The sequence below is a fragment of the Rutidosis leptorrhynchoides genome, chromosome 6, assembly GCF_046630445.1.
Source record: "Rutidosis leptorrhynchoides isolate AG116_Rl617_1_P2 chromosome 6, CSIRO_AGI_Rlap_v1, whole genome shotgun sequence".
Taxonomy (NCBI): domain Eukaryota; kingdom Viridiplantae; phylum Streptophyta; class Magnoliopsida; order Asterales; family Asteraceae; genus Rutidosis; species Rutidosis leptorrhynchoides.
Genome location: NC_092338.1, coordinates 233,699,940 through 233,715,202, shown reverse-complemented (window position 1 = coordinate 233,715,202; position 15,263 = coordinate 233,699,940).

Sequence of the window (15,263 nt, the reverse complement as noted above, 5' to 3'; positions counted from 1 at the left end):
GTTTATAGTTTTTGCTGCTTCATCAGCATTTTTTCCATTTTCGGAGAACCAATTCGCAGTTCGTAGTGTTTTTCAGAAAATTCACATTCAAATTAAGTCCAGAAGATAGACATTATATATACACATATAACTGTTGGTGTAGACATGCTGCGAGATTTCAAAATACTGATTGCTAATTCCCAATGATTCGTATGACAATTCTCATTACAAGATGCGAATGAGTAAATGATGGGGTTTCAATAAATAATTATAATGACTTTTTGGAGAGGCTAAAGTCAAAGGGTAATGAAGTTGTTGGTACATCTGCTAATAATGTGGTGGAATGTAAAAGGTTCCCTGGTAATGATGGTGTATATCTCAAGGTTATAATAAGGTTAGTCTGACTGAAAAGTCGAAGTTGACTTGCTGGAGATGTGACAAAACTGGCTACTTTGAATAGGAGTCGCAAAGTTGTTTTTGCTAATAAATGCCAAAGAATTTGATGCGGATACGTTGTTTAAACTTTTACTTTGGTTTCAAGAGTTTTTCGGGTACATAACTGTGGGTAACATGTGGTTAGATCATCATCACGATTGCTCATCATTCGAAGTTTCTTCAGAAATTTTCGAAGGGTTTGAACACAGATTGTAATCGTTAACATACATTTGATGTTCTAACACAGTTTTGAAGTCAAAATATAGCTTGTGAAAGATGTAAGGATCTAAGAGTGATGATTTTGGTCATATCTCGAGTTGAATTTTGAGATTTCAAAATCAGAATATGTAATTAAATTTTGAATGAGTATGGTTGTTTTGATTTCTATAAAAGAATGTATATTGTTGTGAAAGTAGGGAGTATAATGGATGATTTGCTGAATCAGGTTCGAAGAATGTAACATATTATTTGTGAATTTATATATCTCTCGGGTATTACCTACCCGTTAAAAAAAATTCACAATTAATATTTTGTACAAAATAATTTTATTACAGTCTTTATGAAAATATATATGTATATTTTCTTCAGATGTAACATAGATTTAATGAGTTAATGTTAAATTAAACTCATTTGATTTACGGTTGAAACTAGAATTGAATAATCTCTAAAGGCTTTAAAAAGTACATAACTTTTACGCAGTATTTCTTTAATGGCAATGAAATTATGAATCAATACTTCGTTATTTGTTGATGTATGATGTTCGGTTCGTGGAATTCTTGTGAATTTCGCAAAGTACGAATGATGTTATCTGAAAAGTTTCGGGTACATCGATGATGAAAGTGTAAAATCAAATATATACTTGATTTATTATGAATTGGAATTTGTTGAATTGCGACAGAGATTGTAGTTAACGCTGGTTAAGTTGCGGCCGAAGGACGTACATTATTGCATATTAGTAATATGAATTAACTGAGTAGTTAAGATTCACACACAATAGCTTAGCACGGAAAGATTTATTTCAAAATATATATATATATATATATATATATATATATATATATATATATATATATATATATATATATATATATATATATATATAATATACATATAATTTCTTCAGAGGGAATGAGTTAATTATTCATAACTCGTTGATACAATATACACGTTATTGATTCGTAATGATGTCCACAGTAATTCTTGAACTGACGGAGTTTGTGATATTAACGGTGTTTTTGATTCGGATGTTGACTGTACTGACGATGCTGGTAACGCTGATGGTATTGTTGATGCTGTTGGTAAAGCAAGTTTAGCTTGTTAATCACACACCATTTTTGTCAGGGTTTCTACTTTTCCTTCTATCATTTTGGTTCGCTTAACTAATTTATGGTTAGGGCTAGATTAGATAATCTATAAGACTTTAGAGATTACATAATCGCCGCGGAATGTTTCTCCAATGAAGTTATGAATTAATACTTCGTTAGTTATTGTTGTTTGTACTCCTTGGTATCTATAGTGCGTATGACGTTGATGCTCGTGGGACAGATTGTGAAGTTGAGGTTTACGACGCGGTTGTGGTTGGAGGTGGTAATGGTACTGTTGGCGTTGATGATGGTGGTACTGGTTATGGTGCTGATGCTGCTGCTGGTGTTTGTAATCTCTGCACCATATTCTCCAAAGCCACTACCCGAGCGCGAAGCTCGTTGACTTCTTCTATTACACCGGGGTGATTGTCGGTTCGGACGAGCGGATAAATAAAATCTAAAATTTAATATTATATAATCGTGACGAGATACTCTGGAAATGAGCGAGAACATGGTATTTTGGACAGGTTCGCCGGTAAGTGCTTCAGTTTCTTTGTCAAGAGGGCAATGTGGTGGATGGAAGGGATCACCTTCTTCTTGTCTCCAATGATTGAGGAGGCTACGAACCCATCCCTAATTCATCCAGAATAGGTGATGACTGATTGGTTGATCTATTCTGGTCACACTGCTTTTGGAGCTTGAATGGGATTCCATTTCGGAATCTGAGTGACTTGAACTGATGACGAATTCCATTTCATACGATTGGATAAAGGATTTTTTTTTCCGATATGAAATGATTTTGGCTAACGGATGGTATTCTAATTACATAGAATATATATATATATATATATATATATATATATATATATATATATATATATATATATATATATATATATATATATATATATATATATATATATATATATATATATATATATATATATATATAGATCAAAAGATTTCATAGATTACGGAGGACTTTGCGGGATATGTCAGGCAAAGTTTAAAGTAACAGACACAATAAGATATGATTTAGCAGATATGCTAAGATATGAATTTTTGTCTATACACTATTCATGCAATCAATGCAGCAAGACGTGTCTTAGACTAAAAATGATAAGCAGGTAATTTCCTGAAGATGGTAAGTAGTTAATTTTTGACACAAAATGATAAGCAAAACTTTTGACATACAGACACGGTCGAAGTCCAGACTCACTAATGCATCCTATCGACTTATCAGTTAGACACACTAATGCAGACCTGGTTCGCTAAGACCACCACTCTGATACCAACTGAAAGGACCCGTTCATATACATTATAAACGATTCACAATAGTTGATTACTTTGTGAGGTATTTGACCTCTATATGATACATTTTACAAACATTGCATTCGTTTTTAAAAGACAATCTTTCTTTACATCAAAAATTGACAGGCATGCATACCATTTCATAATATCCACTATCCAACTATAAATTGATTTAATAATAATCTTTGATGAACTCAATGACTCGAATGCAACGTTCTTCGAAATATGCTATGAAAGACTCTAAGTAATATCTTTAAAATGAGCAAATGCACAACGGAAGATTTCTTTAACACCTGAGAATAAACATGCTTTAAAGTGTCAACCAAAAGGTTGGTGAGTTCATTAGTTTATCATAATCATTTATTTCCATCATTTTAATAGACCACAAGAATTTCATTTCCAGTTCTTATAAATATACGTCCCATGCATAGAGACAAAAATAATCATTCATATGGTGAACACCTGGTAACCGACATTAACTAAATACATATAAGAATATCCCCTATCATTCCGGGATCCTCCTTCGGACAAGATATAAATTTCGAAGTACTAAAGCATCCGGTACTTTGGATGGGGTTTGTTAGGCCCAATAGATCTATCTTTAGGATTCGCGTCAATTAGGGTTTCTGTTCCCTAATTCTTAGATTACCAGACTAAAAAGGGGTATATTCGGTTTAATAATCCAGCCATAGAATGTAGTTTCGATTACTTGTGTCTATTTCGTAAAACATTTATAAAAGTAGCGCATGTATTCTCAGCCCAAAAATATAAAGGGTAAAAAGGCAAATGAAACTCACCATACTGTATTTCGTAGTAAAAATACATATAACGTCATTGAACAAGTGCAAGGTTGGCCTCGGATTCACGAACCTAAATTAATTATATATATTTATGTGTTGGTCAATATTTGTCTAACAAATTAGGTCAAGTCATAGTGTACCACAATCCTAATGCTCGAGACTAATATGCAAAAGTCAACAAAAGTAAATTTGACTCAAAATAATTTCTAAAAAAAACTATACATGATTAATATATAGTTTAAATATCGTCGTTTTTATATTTTTAAATATTTTTAAAAGATTTATTAGAGTAAATAATATAATTTATTTATTAATAAATAAAATTTTATATTAAATTTATATAATAAAATATACTTTTATATATATTAAGTAATAAAACTTATAGGGTTCATTTAATATCATAAAGATAATATGATAGGTATTATTAAAGTAAGTTATTACACGTAGTAAAATATGTTTGTATCACATATTTATTTGATAAAATAATATCTATAATGATAGTAAGTAAAAGTTGTATTATTTTGTAATAATAATTATTATTATAAAAATATCACTATTTATAATTACTAAGATGACATTATGATAAAACGATAATTCTAATTATGATAACTTTAATATTTACGATAATTTTTAATATTATCTTTAAAATAATAATTCTATTTAAAATAATAATAATAATGATATTTTATAGTAACAATGACATTTCTATTAAAATGATAATTTTTGTTAAAATGATAGTTTTAATACTAAAGATACTTTTAATAATAATAGTAATGATAAAAATAATAAGAACGATAATTTTATCTAAATCAATATCTTATAATATTTTAATTTCATCATGATACTCTTACCAATTATTTCCTAATCGTTTCGTTTAATAGCTTTTAATCGTCTTTTATATCGTGTTCATAATAATGATAATAATAGTAATCAAAATAATTAGGTGTTACAAATATTTTTTTTAATTACACTAATATTAATAATGATAGTTACTATAACATTATTAACGATAATACTAATAATTATCTTAATGATAATATAGTAATAATAATAATAACAATAACCATTTTTAAATAATGATATATATATTAAAAATGATAATAATAATAATAATAATAATAATAATAATACCAATAATAATAATAATAATAATAATAATAATAATAATAATAATAATAATAATAATAATAATAATAATAATAATAATAATAATAATAATAATAATAATAATAATAATAATAATTGGATAATAATAATAATACTGATTATAACTTTAACTATAATAACGATAGTAATAATAAAAAAAATATAATAATTTTTAATGATAAATCCCTTTTATTGATAAAGATAATAATAATGATAATAATAAGATAAAACTAGAATAACGATAAAAACGACGATAATAATAATCATTTTTAATAAACATATCGAAAATTCAATTGATTATAACTTCTAATCCGTTTATCGAAACCATTCGATATCTAAAGGAAAAGTTCTTAATTTTTCGCTAGCTTTTCAAGGACATGCATATCTTATACCTTATCTCAACCGCAAGTGTAACTAATTCAAGATTCAACCTAACCTGTCTAAGGGCAATATCAAAAGTACAAGCATGCATAATCCTAAATACTCGAGCACTAGTCAGGGATACATTATTAGTATGTAAAAGTTAAATTATGAGTACTCACGTATCAATATTGAGATTCAATATTGTAGGAAAGGTACGTAGACGCAACGGAAATGATAAACACTATATTGACCTCACAAGCATACCCATGAACCATACTCAATCACCTCCATAGCTATAACCCATAATTTCCTTAATCCTATCCTACTCGAAAAACAATTCCGAAATCACTCGGACAGCACTCCGTCGTAATATTTTATGTATACTAATAATATATTGAAATAATACGGAGTAAATATATATATGTAAATCGATTGAGAGAGTTTAGAGAAAAATATTTTCAAGTTTCTATGAAATAATGAAACCTATTGAATTCTATTTATAATAGATTTTTGAATTATTAAAGTGAATTATTAAAGTGTGAATTATTAAAGTGAATTATTAAAGTATGAATTATTAAAGTGAATTATTAAAGTGAATTATTAAATTATGAATTATTAAAGTGAATTATTAAAGTTAAAGTAAAGTAAAAATAAAGTAAAGGTAAAGTTTAGTAAAAGTATAAAACTATGTACGTATAATACGCTTATAAATATATATAATATTAATTTAAATCGTTATATATATTTAATAAAATAAAATATAAATATCGTTATCTTTATCATACTAGTTAAGTAATGAGTTGTCAAAAGTGGTTCTAGATATTTATAAAAGTTATATACGTTTTAATAATAAAGTTCTTTTTAAACTGAAAACGTTTTTGTACGTTTGAAACTAAATAGATCAATCGAGCCTTTATGAGATTCAATCTTCCACTATCCTTTGTCTAGTTCTCAATGATTGACAATTTGTTCTTATTTATAAATCACTTTACCATTTTCCGAATATTGTTAAAATGAAAAGATTTCTCAAATCAACGTGGGCCTTTCAATAGAGACATGTAATCATAATTCAATATATCTGATAATTCAATCATTTGATCTTATCTTCTAATTCCATTGATAAACATTTTGAAATAGATACAATCATATAAAGTATTTAATCTAATATTTTGTTTACGTTTCAAGTTATAATATATATACACATATACATATATAATCATATTCGTTTAATGGTTCGTGAATCGTTGGAACTTGGTCGAGGTTGAATGAATGTATGAACATAGTTAAAAATTATTGAAATTTAACTTAACAAATATTGCTTATCGTGTCGGAAACATATAAAGATTAAAGTTTAAATTTGGTTGGAAATTTCCGGGTTGTCACATCACGAACGTTAAAACTTGTAAAAACTATATGATGACATATATATGGATATATATATATATATATATATATATATATATATAGTTAACATGATATTATGATAATTAAACATATCATTAAGTATATTAACAATGAACTACATATGTAAAAACAAGACTACTAACTTAATGATTTTGAAACGAGACATATATGTAACGATTATCGTTGAAACGGCATTTAATGTATATATATCATACTAAGAGATATTCATACATCATAATATCATGATAATATAATAATTTAAAATCTCATTTGATATTATAAACATTGGGTTAACAACATTTAACAAGATCGTTAACCTAAAGGTTTCAAAACAACACTTACATATAACGACTAACGATGACTTAACGACTCAGTTAAAATGTATATACATGTAGTGTTTTAATATGTATTCATACACTTTTGAAAGACTTCAAGACACTTATCAAAATACTTCTACTTAACAAAAATGCTTACAATTACATCCTCGTTCAGTTTCATCAACAATTCTACTCGTATGCACCCGTATTCGTACTCGTACAATACACAGCTTTTAGATGTATGTACTATTCGTATATACACTCCAATGATCAGCTCTTAGCAGCCCATGTGAGTCACCTAACACATGTGGGAACCATCATTTGGCAACTAGCATGAAATATCTCATAAAATTACAAAAATATGAGTAATCATTCATGACTTATTTACATGAAAACAAAATTACATATCCTTTATATCTAATCCTTACACCAACGACCAAAAACACCTACAAACACTTTCATTCTTTAATTTTCTTCATCTAATTGATCTCTCTCAAATTCTATCTTCAAGTTCTAAGTGTTCTTCATAAATTCTACAAGTTCTAGTTTCATAAAATCAAGAATACTTCCAAGTTTGCTAGCTTACTTCCAATCTTGTAGAGTGATCATCCAACCTCAAGAAATCTTTCTTATTTATATTAAGATATCTTTCTAATATAAGGTAATACTCATATTCAAACTTTGATTCAATTTCTATAACTATAACAATCTTATTTCGAGTGGAAATCTTACTTGAACTTGTTTTCGTGTCATGATTCTACTTCAAGAACTTTCAAGCCATCCAAGATCCTTTAAAGCTAGATCCATTTATCTCTTTTCCGGTAGGTTTATCCACAAAACTTGAGGTTGTAATGATGTTCATAAAATCATTCGATTCATACATATAAAGCTATCTTATTCGAAGGTTTAAACTTGAAATCACTAGAACATAGTTTAGTTAATTCTAAACTTGTTCGCAAACAAAAGTTAATCCTTCTAACTTAAATTTTAAAATCAACTAAACACATGTTCTATATCTATATGATATGCTAACTTAATGATTTAAAACCTGGAAACACGAAAAACACCGTAAAACTGGACATACGCCGTCGTAGTAACACCGCGGGCTGTTTTGGGTTTGATAATTAAAAACTATGATAAACTTTGATTTAAAAGTTGTTCTTCAGAGAAAATGATTTTTCTTATAAACATAAAACTATATCCAAAAATCATGCTTAAACTCAAAGTGGAAGTATGTTTTTCAAAATGGTCATCAAGACGTCGTTCTTTCGACTGAAATGACTACCTCTTACAAAAATGACTTGTAACTTATATTTTTGACTATAAACCTATACTTTTTATGTTTAGATTCATAAAATAGAGTTTAATATGAAACCATAGCAATTTGATTCAATCAAAACGGATTTAAAATGAAGAAGTTATGGGTAAAACAAGATTGGATATTTTTTTTTATTTTTGTAGCTACGGGAAATATTAACAATTCTATACAAATCATATCCTAGCTAACTTATATTGTATTATATATGTATTCTAATATATTATGTAATCTTGGGATACTATAGACACGTATGCAAATGTTTTGACATATCATATCGACCCATGTATATATATTATTTGGAACAACCATAGACACTCTATATGCAGTAATGTTAGAGTTAGCTATACAGGGTTGAGGTTGATTCCAAAAATATATATACTTTGAGTTGTGATCTAGCCTGAGACGTGTATACACTGGGTCATGGATTGATTCAACTAGTTGTAGGTTACTAACGAGGACAGCTGACTTAATAAACTTAAAACATCAAAATGTATTAAAAGTGTTGTAAATATATTTTGAACATACTTTGATATATATATGTACATATTTGTTATAGGTTCGTGAATCGACTAGTGGCCAAATCTTACTTCTCGACGAAGTAAAAATCTGTGAAAGCGAGTTATAGTCCCACCTTTAAAATCTAATATGTTGGGATGAGAATACATGCAGTTTTATAAATGTTTTACGAAATAGACACAAGTAATTGAAACTACATTATATGGGTGAATGATCGAAGCTAAATATGTCCTTTTTGCTTGGTAGCCTAAGAATTAGTAAACCGATCTACTAATTGACGCGAATCCTAAAGATAGATCTATTGGGCCTAACGAACCCCATCCAAAGTACCGGATGCTTTAGTACTTCGAATTTGTTTTTATCATGTCCGAAGGATTTTCAGGAATGATAGGGGATATTCTTATATGCATCTTGTTAATGTCGGTTACCAGGTGTTCACCGTATGAATGAATTTTATCTCTATGTATGGGATGTATATTGAAATATGGAATCTTGTGGTCTATTATTATGATTTGATAATATATAGGTTAAACCTATAACTCACCAACATTTTTTTTGACGTTTTAAGCATGTTTATTCTCAGGTGATTATTAAGAGCTTCCGCTGTTGCATACTAAAATAAGGACAAGATTTGGAGTCCATGCTTGTATGATATTATGTAAAAACTGCATTCAAGAAACTTACTTTTGATGTAATATATTCTTATTGTAAACCATTATGTAATGGTCGTGTGTAAACGGTATATTTTAGATTATCATTATTTGATAATCTACGTAATGCTTTTTAAACCTTTATCGATAAAATAAAGGTTATGGTTGTTTTAAAAATGAATGCAGTCTTTGAAAAATGTCTCATATAGAGGTCAAAACCTCGCGACGAAATCAATTAATATGGAACGTTTATAATCAATATGAATGGGACATTTCAGTTGGTATCCGAGCGTTGGTCTTAGAGAACCAGAAAATTTGCATTAGTGTGTCTTATCGAGTTTATTAGGATGCATTAGTGAGTCTGGACTTCGACCGTATTTTCTTTAAAAATGATTGCTTAACATTTTTGTTGGAAACTATATATTATTAACATGTAAATATTATGTGATATATTAATCTCTTAACATATTTGATATTGTGTGATAGATGTGTACCTCTAGCACAAATCCCATTGACTCACCTTGAAATGCCCCATCCTAATCCATCTGGACGAAGTCATCAACATTTGATCCCAGAGCGATGATCGACTCCAAGTAATGTCCTTAAAATGAGCAAATGCACAGCGGAAGATTTCTTTAATACCTGAGAATAAACATACTTTAAAGTGTCAACCAAAAGGTTGGTGAGTTCATAAGTTTATCATAAAACAATAAAATTCATCATTTTGATAGACCACAAGATTTAAATCCTGCATGGTAAAAATGGGCCCGAATCCTATACCCACCTGTAATGCATATGCGATATCTTTTAAATACAGTACACCTTTCTCGTGTACAAAATCATCTTTCATAAATCTTAGTAACCGTACACATATCTTGTGCACAAAAATAACATACACATAACCTGTGTATAAAATCATTCTCTCGATACATAACATTCACATCAACTGGTGGCAATTATCATGTTCACATAATTCAATGGTGGCAATTATCTTGTCCACATAATTCAATGGTGGCAATTATCATGTCCAGATAATTCAATAATAATCCGCAGAACTTCTGTCTGCACAATAATTCATTCGAGGAATGTTTTGCTTGTGTCTATCTCGTCAAACATTTATAAAAGCATTTCATGTATTCGCAGTTCAAAATATATTTCAAAAACATTTAATAAAGCAGTTGTAAAAAACAGCGCATGTATTCTCAGTCCCAAAAATGTAAAGAGTAAAAGGGAATCAAATGAAACTCACAATACAGTATTCTGTGGTAAGAATACATATGACGATTCTGAACAATGCAGGGTTGGCCTCGGATTCACTAACCTATTATCAGTTGCATATATATATTAACACATATCCCATTAACTTACTAAGTTTACTTATATTCTATAATTTATTAAGATTAGTATCTTTAAATATAATTATACTTATAATAATACTAAAAATAATAATAGTAATAATAATAATAAAATGATAATACTAATGATAGTTTTAATAATGAAAGTAATCTTATTAAAAGTGATATTTTTAATACTTTTTAATAATAAGAATGATAATAATAATAGTAATAATGATAATAACTATAATATCTAAAATAATAATACCTATGTTTATAATAATGATGAAAATACTTATAATACTAATACTAATGATAATTCTAGTAAAAATAACTAATAATGTTAAATAATAAAAATGATAATTATTTTATTAATTCTTAATGATAATACTAATACTAATGTTAATAATAATAATAATAATAATAATAATCTTAAAATCATGTTAATACTAATAATAATAATAATACTAATAATAATAACAATTATAATAACTATGATAGTAGTAGTAATAATAATAATAATAATAATAATAATAATAATAATAATAATAATAATAATAATACTAATAATAATAATAATAATAATAATAATAATAATAATACTAATAATAATAATAATAATAATAATAATAATAATAATAATAATAATAATAATAATAATAATAATAATAATAATAATAATAATAATAATAATAATAATAATAATAATAATAATAATAATAATAATAATAATAATAATAATAATAATAATAATAATAATAATAAGAGAAACAAATGATAACTACCTTTCAAGACAAAGTTCCAAAAATAAATGCCTATGCCCGGGCTCGAACCCAAGACCTCTCTCTTAAACATAACACCCTTGACCATGCTTCTGTCTTTACATTTTTGATTAATTACTACCCCAAATTCTTATATCCTAAATCTCCTACTTACTTCTTCTTTTTCAAAAAAAAAAAAAATACGCCCCAGCCTAGTTTCGAACCCTAGACCTCTCGTTCCATGAAAACAGTCCCAACCATCTAAGCTGTTTAGCTTTTCTCTAACAAAACGTAATTAGAATCCTAAAATCCTGTGAATCGATTTTTGTTTTCTCTTCAAAAAAATAAGATCGTTGTATTCTTCTTCTTCTCATCGTCATAATTATTTACATCATTCATCTCATTAACATTCTATCATCTTCTTTATCTCATCATCATTTTATCATAATCACTACCATAATCATCTATCATGATCATAACATCATCGTCAATTATCTCGTGTATCATCTTAATCATCATTATCATTAATCAGTTAACATCACGATCATCAATATCATGTTACTCATATATCTCGTTCATACATCAATAACATCAAGATTCTTACTTATTATCGTTTTTACGGCCAATTCATACATAACTCGAACCTAACTCAATCATAAATCATAAAGGGAACCTCGGTCCAATTGCATGTCATCCTAACACTACATGGCCCAATCGATCAAGTTAGAAGCCCACTTATGTGCTTAATGTTAAATGGCCCACTAGAAGTCCAAGAATATAATAAAGGCATGGAAGTGTCGGTGGTAGATTAAATAAATAAATCGGGTTTAGCAAGTGGACATCAGTATTCGATAGTTAATAGTTTAAGACATAACAACCATAATATCTTCTAATACCTTATCACAACTCATCATCATCATATACATAATCACTTTATTCGCTGGCTAAACGAAAGACACCCATGTTTTCTTAGTAACCTTTATTCTCCTCCTATTTAAAATAATACGAATAGAAACAAAATAGGTCGAGTAGAGGTACCAGTTTCACAGGAGACTTCGACCTTCGGTTAAGTTCGATAAAAAAATAATAATAATAGCAGTCTGCAGCTGCACCTTTTGGCTGAACAAAAAACAATGAAAATGCGTAGAAGAAGGGAAGTTGTAGGTGATGGTTATGGTTTTAAGTCGATGGTGGCGGTTGAGATGGGTTTCGGTTCAAGTGGGTTCACGGATGTGCAGTAATTCCCAAGAGGATTTCCATGTTTGGTTTTTGGGTTGTAAAATAAATGAAAACAGGAGTTGTAGTAGCATGACTTGATGATATGTGTTTGTCTTGATTTTAGCAACAACGAGGGGTGTGAGCATGTGGTGGTTATCATGGTGATTTTTCGGCTGCAATAGCAACCTGTTAGGGTCGATCCATATCAGCTTCCGTTGTTGTTTTCGAATAGATTGGTAATAGAACTAGTGGCAGTGAGGTCTTGGTGACTAAATAAAAATGGTGAAGGTGTTCGTGTTATGATATTGCTCAAAATAGACATATCATTAGTCGCAATATCAAGTCATATCGTCATTTATTTCATACGAATTTGTAATATATCTATTTATATTCCGTTGTATTGTAATTAAGCATAGAATCATTGTATACTTGAAGAAATGTTGAAGATAATGAATGAAACAACTCAAAGATCAAAACCAGAACAAGAAACGAAGAAACAGAAAACTGAAAGCTACAGTGCGCGCCGCGCACTGACCGCGCACACCACCGACTCCAACATTTGATCAGAACATTTAAGTAAAATGGAAACCAGAGAGCGCCCCACGCAAGTTCAACAAAGCGCGCCGCGCACTACAATGCGCACCGCGCACGTCCTCCGCGCACGATCCCCTTTTTCGTCTGTAAAGTAGATCTAAGACGTGTAATCGAGCTGTAAAGTAAAAGGTGGTAGGTGGCTAGTCCGCCCCGCGCACCTACTTTTGTGTGCGCCGCGCACGCTGGCTTTTCCAGCTATATTCTTCCTTTTTAAGCCCCTTTCCAGCTTCATTCTTCAGACACCATTACACAGTCATTTTTAGAGGCAGAGGTTACGATTCAAGGTGATCCTTGGAGTAATCCAGGATCACCTAATCCATCATTTCAATCCGGATTCAAGAATCATCAGGATCATCATCCAAGATTCATATCAAAGGTCTATTCTTGTTATCACAATGAATTCTATCTTTATTTCCAGTTTGTTATTGTCTTTAAATATGATTGTTAGCTAGTTCTTTTTATGCTTGTCTAGATTAATAACCGAGATGTTGATTGTTACTTTAGTTGATTGATTGTTCTTATGTATGATAGTTTGATGTTTGAATACAAGAACCATTCTTGTTAAGTTTAATCTTTCGATTCAATTAGTTAGTATACTTGTTCAACTAAGAAACACCTTCTTGCTGATTTAGTATATTGATTTGCACGTAGTGACAAGTGTTTGCCCGTCTTTTAACAAAAGGGGTAAGTTGCGTTCAAACGGTTAATCTATATAGGAATGTAAGAACGACTCTTGTAGATACTTTCGGATAGCTTAATTGATATGTGTAGTTGTCTAGGTGAATGATCAATTCCCTAGAATCTGTTATCCATATTTTCATTACTCGATTCCATATAACTAATAGCTGTTAGTAATTTGCCTTATCTAGTGATGTTTATAAGGATCTTATTACCACACTTGATTGATTACTTGGGTTGGGTGAATTGAACATTTAACCGGACCAAGGGAATGAACTAAGCTAAACCATTAGTTGACATAGGAGTGGATCATGATCAACACACCATTGACTTGATCATTCTTCAAGTCTTTAGACTAGTTGAATTAGTTGATTACAAATAGGAGGTCTTAGATGACAAGAACATCACTTGCGTCGTGTAATCCCGTTTGAGTGTTTGCGCAAGACTACTCTTGGTAAACCGATTAATTAGTTCTCGTGCATAGTCAATCAATCCGGTCTTAATCCTAAAACAACAATCAACAATCGAGGGTAAAAAGTCTAGACGAGCATATTTCATCTCTTTGATATCAAAACTATCTTTCATCTTCATAAACCTAAAATACCAAAAACATTGTCTTTAAACTTATTCCTTTATTGATTTGCCCATCGTTAAAGGGAAACCCAATATCTTGTACTTGTTTGATTTCATTTATTTTAGCTTAATCACATTTTAGTTTATACAATCTTAATTTGCACATATAATTCTCCTTGGAACGATACACGGATTTTACCATTATCTATACTACTACACGATCGGGTACACTGCCCGTTAGTGTGTGTAATCTTTAAAACCGGTATTTTCCATACAACAATTCATATACCACTTTTCGCACATCAAGTTTTTGGCGCCGCTGCCGGGGACAGTTGTGTCAAGATAAGAATTGTTTACTAAGTTGTGATTATTTTTTTTAGAATTTTCTTTTTTTATTTTTTTTGTTTTGTTATCGCTGTTTAGTGTCGGTGCTTTTATTCTTTTCTAGTTTTTGTCAGTTGCAGGATGATGCTTGATTACTTGATTAGCAAATTGGAGGATGAAACTAACAAGCTTGTTAGAAGAGATGAAGAACGTGGCCTCTCAAACAGATTAGAAGATA